This window comes from Colius striatus, chromosome 3 (assembly GCF_028858725.1).
Source record: "Colius striatus isolate bColStr4 chromosome 3, bColStr4.1.hap1, whole genome shotgun sequence".
NCBI lineage: Eukaryota > Metazoa > Chordata > Aves > Coliiformes > Coliidae > Colius > Colius striatus.
The window spans coordinates 41,495,074-41,504,860 of NC_084761.1; the positions used below are offsets into that span (position 1 = coordinate 41,495,074).

A 9,787-nucleotide genomic window follows, 5' to 3' on the forward strand; every position below is an offset into this window, starting at 1 on the left:
GGTTCACTCAAGCCCTCCAGCAGCATGGCATTCTGCCAACAGCTTCTTTTCAGACCAAGACATGACTTCAGACATGACTCCTTATTAGTAATATTATAACAGTGCTGAGAGGCCCTTACAGAGACTGCAGTACCACACTCAGTCTAAAATGCATACATGACGTGATCATCTGGGTAAAATATTTGCACTCCGAAAAAGCAATTTGTCAAGTATGCCACAGAATCATTTTTCTCTAGCCTTTGGTCCTTAAATACTTCAGTTAATGCCTCCCAAGTCTTCTGTCCTGTCACCTACTTCGATGGGCACATCCTTAAACAGCAACACAGTTCAGTGCTATTTTCTGATAACCAACCTTCCATCTCTGTGTCAGGAAAAGGCCAGTCAGAGCTCTGTACAACATTGAATATGTTAGTAGATTCATTAGTAGACAATACAGATGTCCATGAAGATTTCTTTTCTTAAAACTAATTCCCAAAGAAAGGTGAAGAGATTTACAGCCTTTTAGACTAACCGGACAAACATAAGAAGGTAACGCATACACTAATGAAGATACCTTTCAGTCTCTAATGAAATAATTATGATCAATGATGACATCTTGTCTGAATAGACATAAATAAAATGGGTTTGGGGATGAAAGACTAACACTGCACTGTCTGGGAAAAAAAAAAAAAAAAAAAAAAGAATTAAAAACACTGAATAAGAAATGAGAGAAATGAGAATCAGAAAATGGCCTGAGGTATGCTCGCAAAGATGTGCTGTGACGGAGCTTTCTCTCATCAGGGACATAACTAACTGATGGAGGCTTGTGAACAGGTTTTTACCAATAGATGTAAGCTATGTGCAAAAAAGAAAATATTGTCAGGAGACCAAATCAGTAGGAAGGGGTAAAAATCTTTCTAATTTAAGACAGGTATAAATAGATTAAGCATTTTTGCCTTTTATGTTTGTCTACATCTTGCATAGTGTCTCTAAGTGTGTTGCCTACTTTGACTGTTACAAATAAAAGTTCTTACAGCATTTCATCTTAACCTGGCTTGAGTTGTGCATGATTTGGGTTAACTAGACAACAGTTAGCCTTTCCTTATTAAGGGCATGGCAATCCACAGACCAGGTAACCAGGATAACAAAACAAGCACCCAGTTAATCTGCCACTGTTCAGGGCATGCAAGGAGAAATACAGTAAGCCACACACTCTGCTACACCAACTAGGTAGAAAGCTGGCACCACAAACATGAGGAGAAACAAATACCTTCCAGTAACCATCAGTAAGCAAGAAGGTTGGAGTCTCAAAAAACACACCAAGGCACCCATATCATTTATCCTCCTTCCTCATTCATGCTTTCTGGCAAGGTAGTATCAGCAGAAATGTCAACATATCATGGCATGTTAATCGTGAAATTCCCTTTGAGAAGCACGACTGACCACCTCATAAACCAGAGAGCAGAAGGGAAGGAATGTAGCCCAACACATCCTCTGCCAGTAACGATGTGTCAAAGATGGTATCCAATTTGTTGACAAATAGATTCAGAAAACACGTTATAAAAAGACTGCCTTATTTTATTATACTGCTTAATTTTAAGGTATTAAGGCACATTCAACTTGAGGTAACTTCAACATTAGGGATTAAACTTTTAATTTTTTTTTTTTTTTTTGAGAGTGCAAAACAGGTTGCAGACATAAGTTGCATATCTGCACTATGACAGGGTATGGATTTACAACTCACAAAAATAAGATGACAGAAAATGCTAAGAAGATTTGGTGTGATGTCGATTAAAGAAAGTTAAGCTTTGACGGGTTTTAAAAGCACCTTTGAATGAATGCGTTCATTTGAGGATTATAAATGTTTATAAATGTTTTTGCTCTGTAAGATTAAAAATAGCTCATTGTAGCTCTGTAACTCTACCCCATAGAGTTACATCCCAAGTGAAAAGCCTGTCGACAAACTGTTAAAAGACAGAATGGAATCAACAGAATGGAATTGAACCAGCAGTTTCAGAGATGTGAGGAGCCAAACAAGATAGATTTAGAACATTTTTCTAAATTAAAAATGTTTCTGCACCAGCATGTCTGACTCAAAACATATCTCCCCTTGTAAGAGATGTCACAAAGATTCATTGATTTAAATGACAATAAAATCATAGAAAATTATGTCAAAATCTTGAATAATAAAACCTGTAACCTTGCCACAGAAAAGAGTAAAGAAAAATTAATCTCCATTGAATGGCAAGTTCTTAAATTGCTTAAAAAGAAGCATAAACAAGAAGTAGTATTTTCTAATTCCCTAGCCATTAATCATAACTCACCAACAGTGGTATCCAACACAAATCCCATTTTCAATGCAGTTGAATGTGGTCAATGTTGCAGTGACATCTTTTAGCTGTACTGATCTTCATAAATAATGCTTCAGCCTCTCAAAGCTATATAATTCCCACAACAGGCACCATTAAGTAGAGAAGGAAATAAACAGTCTGATATGAATCATTATTTTTGTATTTTATTTTGGAGCACTGTTAAAAAGAGAATACACCAAAAATGCAGTGTGTATGACTGAAAACAATTCTACTCAAGTTAAATATTACTATAAAAGTCATCATCTTCCAGGGAAAGTGATTCACTGTGGAAACAATTTGTAACTCAGTTTTACAAAGTTTTCATAAGAATTGCCTACCCAGGACAAAGGAATCCACATAGTCACACACTTACTGTGATAATAACAGAGGAAAAAACTGCAACAATTACAGAAATGGTCTTGTATTGATCTAAGGTATAAGACCTAATAGAAATATGCAGATGTGTAGTAGATACTGCTGAAATAAAAATACAGGAAGCATCACATAGACAAGGAACAGCTTTGTGACAAATACATTCACATTTTATCAGCAAGAAAAACAAATAGCAACAGGATAATCTTTGTAACTGTAAATGAAAGAAATACTGTATCTACTTCATATTCTAACCTCAGAGATAGGGAAAGAAGATTGCCTTACCTCAAATACAGCTTGAAGAGAGACATTAACAATATGTCTACATCCTTTCCTAGTCCCTTGATAGCAATCTAAGAAGAAATACATAATAGCAAATAACTATCTTCCCTGCAGACAGCACGTGCTTCCCAGTAAAGTGTGCTGAAAAGAAGTGGAAAAAAATATTATAACTCAAAAAGACAGCCCTTGAAAAATCATAAGGAAAAAAACCTTAAGCTTGAAATTCACAGTAAGGTTTATTACATTTTGAGGGAGTAGAGACATCCAGGAATTAAATAATACAGACATAACTGTGATATCACCTCAATTCTCAATAAAATATTAATTCGGTACATTTGTCTACAAAAGAAAGATGGTAAATTCATCTGTGCAGAACTTGGTCACTGAAGACTTGGAAAGATTCCCATTCCAGTAGTAGGCACACAGAGGTTCACATGATACAACCTTGTTAACTTGTTTTTTTCCTCCCAAGCCACAGTGATTGTTAAAGCTACACTCAAATGTTAAATGCTTTGATCAAGATTTCATCCACTGACCTGCACTGAAAGCCTTGTGCTCAGCTCCAACATTTTCTAACAGTAAACAGGAAAAAAAAAATATTTCAGGGAATGAACTGTTAAAAAAGAAAATCCTCTCATAAGCTTTCCCCGAGGGAGAAGAAATATCCACAAGCTTTAAATTGGCCAGGCAGACTTAAGAGGAAGGAAAAAAAAAAAAAAAAAAGGCAGCTCTTTCTGTTGCGTCAAAGAGCCCACTGTGCAATAGCAACAGCGAACAGAGTTGTTAAACTGGCAAGCTTTTGCTGAAGACAGCTTTTCAATATGCTCTCAGCATCGTCTCCCAGGGCTGGCTGGAGACAGTCCCACTCCTCTCATATGAGCTATGCTCCTTCAAGAGGCAATGGCTCTTAAGGAGAGTTTCGATAAACATGCTGTTCAACTGGTTTTGCTGCAGATGGCGAGGTTTATTACCCATGTACATACCCAAACTCATGTATCACAACTGCATGCTCTTGGGAAAAAGGCAGGCATATTCAAACCAATGATCATTACCTCAGCTGAAGAGCAGGATGCTCTTTGAGCCTGCCTGCCTGCTAAAATTCTGTTCTCTGCCTACACCATTCAGTATGCTGTTGGGAAGCAATTTTGAAAGGCACAGTACTTACAGAGGAAACCTGTCATGCAATTCCATCGGGATGTTGTAGTCCGAGCAGCGCTGATTAAAGGAAATCAGTAGTCACATGCTACCAATGGGCTTTGTGTGCAGTGCAGAGAGCTTGGATAGCCACCAGAAACTGTAGCTATGAGGGATGAGTTCACTGTTCCTCCTTGGAATGTCCACTGTGTGGATGAAGACATCTTCAAAGGCTGAAGCAGTGTGTTTACTGTGAATGGAGTGAGGAAATGGAGCAACTCAGTTAAACATGAATAGGGTCACATTCATCAGCACTTACAGGGAATTCCTACAGAGATCTCTGCAGCTGAGGACACCACCTTGCATCCTTTTTACAAGCCACAGAGACCTAAGCAAAGGCATTCAGAAACAGTTCAACTCACTCAAATCCATATCTGGTCAGTTGAGCTGCTTTCTGGGCTTCACTGCCTTTGTACAAAGGGCACCTACAATGACTTTTACAAATCATAGAAATCATAGAATGGTAGGGGTTGGAAGGGACCTTCAGAGATCATCTAGTCCAAGCCTCTCGCAGAAGCAGGTCCACCTAGATCAGGTTGCACAGGAATGTGTCCAGGAGGGTCTTGAAGACCTCCAAGGAAGGAGACTCCACAACCTCCCTGCAAAAGAAGGCTGCAGATAGTAACATTTTTTGAGATGAGTGCACACTGCAAGTGACAAAGGAACACACATCTGTGAGATGTGCACAGAAAGAACAGTGTGTGCAGGAAGAATGAGATTGGAAAGAGGCGGAATCAAAAAAGGGAAATATAAACTGTGGAACACACTTTTCAATGTGACTGCAGGAGTAAAAGGAGGGACATATGCAGCTGGTCAATTTGGATTTTCTTCTCTATTTTTTACATCTTTCAGAGTTGCCACAGGGATATTAGAAACCTGAATGCAAGGGAAGGTAGAAGGAGGAAAGAAAGTACCTCCAGGAGCGAAATTCTCCCTATCTATGTTCTTTCTCTGCTAAGAAAATTTCTTTAACTGCTTGTTTTCAAATCCTTCCAGGTGAAAACTAATTTCTCTCCTAAAATGGCAGAATAAGTTCCTGGATAAAGTACACTCAATTTACAAATAAAATATTGTATTTTCTAAGCTTTTAGCCCTTAAAAATGAATGCAAGGTTCTTTTTGTGCATCTTTTTGTGCAGTGTGCTGCTCTACTATGCTCCGACCACACCGGACAACTCAGTGTCAAAGCTCCAGCTGTAGTGTTACCAGAGGTAGATGAGCATAGCTTTGGCTGTACGAGAGCACAGTAATTAAAAATTCTGTCCCTGCTGTGTGGAAGATAATCACAACCTGGTTCATTTTCCCAGACCTAAAAGCTAAGCAAGTATTTTAACAGATCTCATAATAATACCTGCTCATAAGGCTACCTAGTTGTTACCTCCAACAAACACTAGTTCCCCACTCCTTATTACTATCAAACTGCATTTGCTCTTTGCTTGAAATGGACTTCTAGTTTATATTAGGACCATAAAAGAACAGGTAATTTCACTTTGAGCCTGTGGTTGGACCAGATGAACTCCTGAGGTCCCCTGCAACCTAAATTATTTTATGATTTTGTGAAAATGAGGCCAATTATTAAAAGCCACCTTAGGCTGTTATAGAAATTAAGTGGACTGTGGCCAGCTGTAGTATTTTGTAGTCAGTATTTGGATTCAATAGACAACCTCAAACATATCCATTCAGTCATTAAATGAGAAGCTACCAGATCTGCTGAAACATGCATCTGTACTAGCATTGCTATCTGTGAGATAACACATAATCATTGTGTGGAAAGAGCTGTGTTGGATCCCATACATCACACGTTGTTCCACGCTTCGATTCCTAATCTCCCAGATATCCAATTTACCATCCTTCAACTCCAAGGGACAAAGAAGACACTTGGTCTCAGCCTCAAATTCTCAGTATTTGGCAGCCCAGTCAACTCAGCTGTAGAAACCGCTCTGAGCAAAGCCCAAAGACACAGGATTGGCAGAAAAATACACAAAACAAACCCTTCCACATGATCACCAGTTTTTGTGTAGACTGCACCACACTGATAGCTCAACACATTCACTTCTCTAAGGCCTTACTCATCCTTACTTAGGAGATTGATCCTTTTCAGATCTTCTCAGTATCTATGCAAAGCTTCAGAAAAGACAGTAGCTTCCTCATTAACTCAAGCCAGACGGCAACTCCCAACTCCTAGGCCTAAGGAATGGCTAGCAAGACAGGCTTACATCATGTAGCACAGCAGTTATCCTAATCTTTGCACCTCCACCTTGTAGACCACTTTATCCCACATCACAAACCCAACTCACCTGCCTCTAGCACTTATTGTTAATATATCTGTTCAGTGTAAGTGGTAACAGCCTATGGGACCAAGTTAGGGCAATGGATACTACCTGCCAGGATTATAATGATCCAGAAATTTAAAAGGTGGAGAATGGAATTCAAAGCCTTCTGCTACTGTTCAGTACCAACCTAACGCCTTCCAAACACACTCTGTACTGGATAGAGTCACAGTTGCCCTAATGGAACCCTTCTCTTGTGGCACAGAAATCATTTGTTGTGTTACAGACAAGGCCTGCAATATCACCTTTGCGCACATTGTGTATATTTCTCCCTATACTGCGTCAACTGAACTGCCTGAATCCATCACATGTTACCTCTGTTACTCAGAGGCCTTCCTCAAGAGATAAGATAATTTTCCCAGGGAAAAATCAACCAGCACAGCATTAGATAACTAAATTGCTTTGAGGTCAATGCTGTCTATTTCCTGCTACAGAAGGTCATAAACCTCTTCCTGATAAACAAGGCTCCTGTGTGCATTTCAGCTTGGTCCTGAATTCCTACAGGAAGGAGGTTGTATGCGCTTTTAGTTGCCTGGCTAAAACTTTGAGACGTTCAGTTTGCCTTGCACTGTGGAAATCAAAACAGCACAGTGTGTGCAAGAACTCAGGAAAGCCACTCTAGGTTGGCTTTAGGAGAGGAAGCTTCAGGCCCAAGCATAACTAGCTCAGCCTCCCCACCACCTATAGGCTAGGCTTCTGCAATGGGAAACGAATACGCAGTGCCACTGACAAATCAGTGCTTCAGCTTTAGTACAGTAAGAGCTCTAAACAGAGCACAATGACCTGCTCGGCTAAAACCTATAGTTCATGGTCCCAATGGTCAAATACTACTCCTATCTCACCCTACAGAGCATTAGAATCCATATTCTCAAAAAACACAGTGCTCTGCTTCCTCTCATCCACAAATAAAACATAAGTGATGTTATTTGCTATCTGACATCACTTGCCCCAGTCCCCTGCAATTCTTTGGATCCTGCTACCTATCCTGTAGCTATGACATTATCACAGAGCAAAGTGTTTTACTTCCAAATTCCAGGGATTGGGCACCTATAGTGTAAGTCCTCTGTTATCAGCAAGCCCTTCCAAGCCTGAACTTTCCTCAGCTGGCTGCTACCTTCATCTATGTCTCCTTCAGACTTTGTGCCTGGTGTTAAGTTATGCTGTTTATATGATGAAAAACTTGGATTCTCATCTCCCTCTTACCTGGAGGGGCTGTGTAGACTGGCAAAAGGAATAAACGCAGAGGCAAGGGTACAACAATCTCTGCAAGAGGAAGCAGAGCTCTTAATTTGAGAAAAAAAAAATCAAACCTATTCACAGTCTTAAATGAAACAAAGAAATCCAAAGTATTGAGCTAATACACAATCATAAAAATACTGGAGGCATTCCCCTTTGCCTAGTGGATTAAACACAGCTATATCTTGCTTTCAATACACCTTGTGAAACTGTTTCAAAACTTGCCATCACTCTGCCCAGCTGGTGTCTTAAGGGTGATTCTGCACCACAAATCTTGCAGAGAGCTCCTCAGACACTCATTCCTCTTCAAAAGCAACTTCTGTGATCCTGCTGTCCACTGCTATCCATTTCATTCTTGCAGCATCCTGATCTTGGCCTCATAGGAGCATATGGGGAGTAACAACCAGCACATTAGTCTTTTCTGGGCTTTCTCTCTCTCTGAAGAGGCAGAATAAACAACTTTGATACAATATTCAGCCCCACAATGTGAAACTCTTAAACTGTGGGTTTGTTTTGTTTGGGTTTTTTACTCAAATTTGGATGTATCTGCACAAGAACATAGGGAAGAGCTCTGGATAGACTTATACACCACCCAGTGATTACCACTGCTGCATTTGCAGGGGACTGTAGGACTGCGAAGCCATTTCTAAAGACCTGTGCCATTCTACAGCCATTTGTACTTTGATAGCAGGAGAGGAAGAAGAGAAGGCATCTTTAACGACAGACAGCTGACTTTCTGCTGCGGCTTTGTCACTGCTCTGAATGGCAAATTAATTACATATTTTATACTCCTTCAAATTACCACTGACCTTGGCAAGAGTCTTGAGAAAGAGGGCAACAAACAGGATTTTGCTGTAGCCAGCATGCACTGCTGGTTATTGGCAGATAGGGTCAATCACTTCTAGTGAGGCACTTGTGCAATAGTTGTTACTGCCATCGTTTGTCATGGATTAGAATTTGCTAGTCCAGCAGCAGCAAATCAAAACAGGGCATGGAATAATGAGAGTTCCAAGTTGGCCTGGACTCAGTCCCCTCCCTCAGAGGGCAGAGCCTTTACAGGCACATCTCTTGCTGAAGTCTGCCAACTTTCCCCCAAGCAGAACCCAACGTTGCAGCCACAGAGTGAAATCAAAGTAAGCTTCCCACCAAAAGAGTGTGGAAAATTCCTCAACTAATTCTGCTGATGGTGGTTTTGGAATTGCAGAAATTGACAGTTGGGTAGAGTAGCTGGGAACCTCCCAACCCTCACAGACTCCACAGCTGAAAACCTGTGGCAGCATCATTAACACGTTTTCACGTGCACTGGAATAAAGAGAGGCATCTGTGGGCCAAGGCAAAAAAATACCACAGTCGTCTCATCAGGAAAACAAGGACCTTGCCCCTTACCTATTAGAGGTTAAGAGTCTGTTAAACTATTTGCTAAGCAAACGATTACACTGATTCTTAGATGTGAAGATTTACGATCAGCGCAAGTACAAAGTTTATAAGGTCTGTTGCTACATCAGAAAGGATAGGCCTACTTAAAAGGAGGAAACAAGGAAAAAAGACAGAGACATTTATATTTTAATTAAGTGACAGAAAGAGGAAGGCTTGTAATCAAGCATCTTAAAATTGAAAGCAAATTATACCAGGCAAATGTCTGTTCACAGAAGGCTGGGTGCATTTCTGTGGCAAAACATCCTGTTTTAGTTTGGCATCTGCTGTTGGTGACCTTGGTACTGGGCTGCAAGAACCATTAAGAACCACTAGCCCAAGCAGTAGTGCTACAGCCTTGTACTTTTAAAGCAGGCTTTGATTTGTAGCAGCACCAATTTCAGCAAGGTACTGCTCCACTGCAAGCAACATCAGTGACTTCAATGCAGCTGCCTCTAAGCACCATTATACCTATGACACTGCCAAGGAGGCCAAAAGTCTTGAGGCAAATCACCTACCAGCCACCATACTCTCTGCCAAAGGCTGAAGAGCAGACACCTTTCACCTCTGCTCCCCAGATTCCCGACAGGCAGTGTGAAGCTTTGGAGCCCGAAGTCTTGGCCACACACAA

At 40.5% G+C, this 9,787-nt stretch overlaps 1 protein-coding gene across 10 annotated transcripts in view; it reads right to left on the reverse strand.

Moving 5' to 3' along the window:
- Positions 1–9,765, reverse strand: part of CSGALNACT1 (chondroitin sulfate N-acetylgalactosaminyltransferase 1) — a 52,907-nt gene extending 43,142 nt beyond the window's left edge. For 3 of the 10 annotated variants that reach the window (XR_009818397.1, XM_061992203.1, XM_061992196.1), the window contains exons 1-5: positions 9,675–9,765; positions 7,711–7,770; positions 4,150–4,368; positions 2,988–3,125; positions 2,304–2,417 (exon numbers count right to left, since the gene is read on the reverse strand). The gene's annotated coding sequence lies outside the window, so the exon portion shown is untranslated. Of the gene's footprint in view, positions 1–2,303; positions 2,418–2,987; positions 3,126–3,227; positions 4,076–4,149; positions 4,369–4,540; positions 4,576–7,710; positions 7,771–9,371; positions 9,462–9,674 lie in introns of those variants that run through there. The other 7 variants (XM_061992204.1, XM_061992201.1, XM_061992202.1 and 4 more) reach the window with 5 other exon arrangements.
- Between the last annotated feature and the right edge of the window lie 22 nt (positions 9,766–9,787).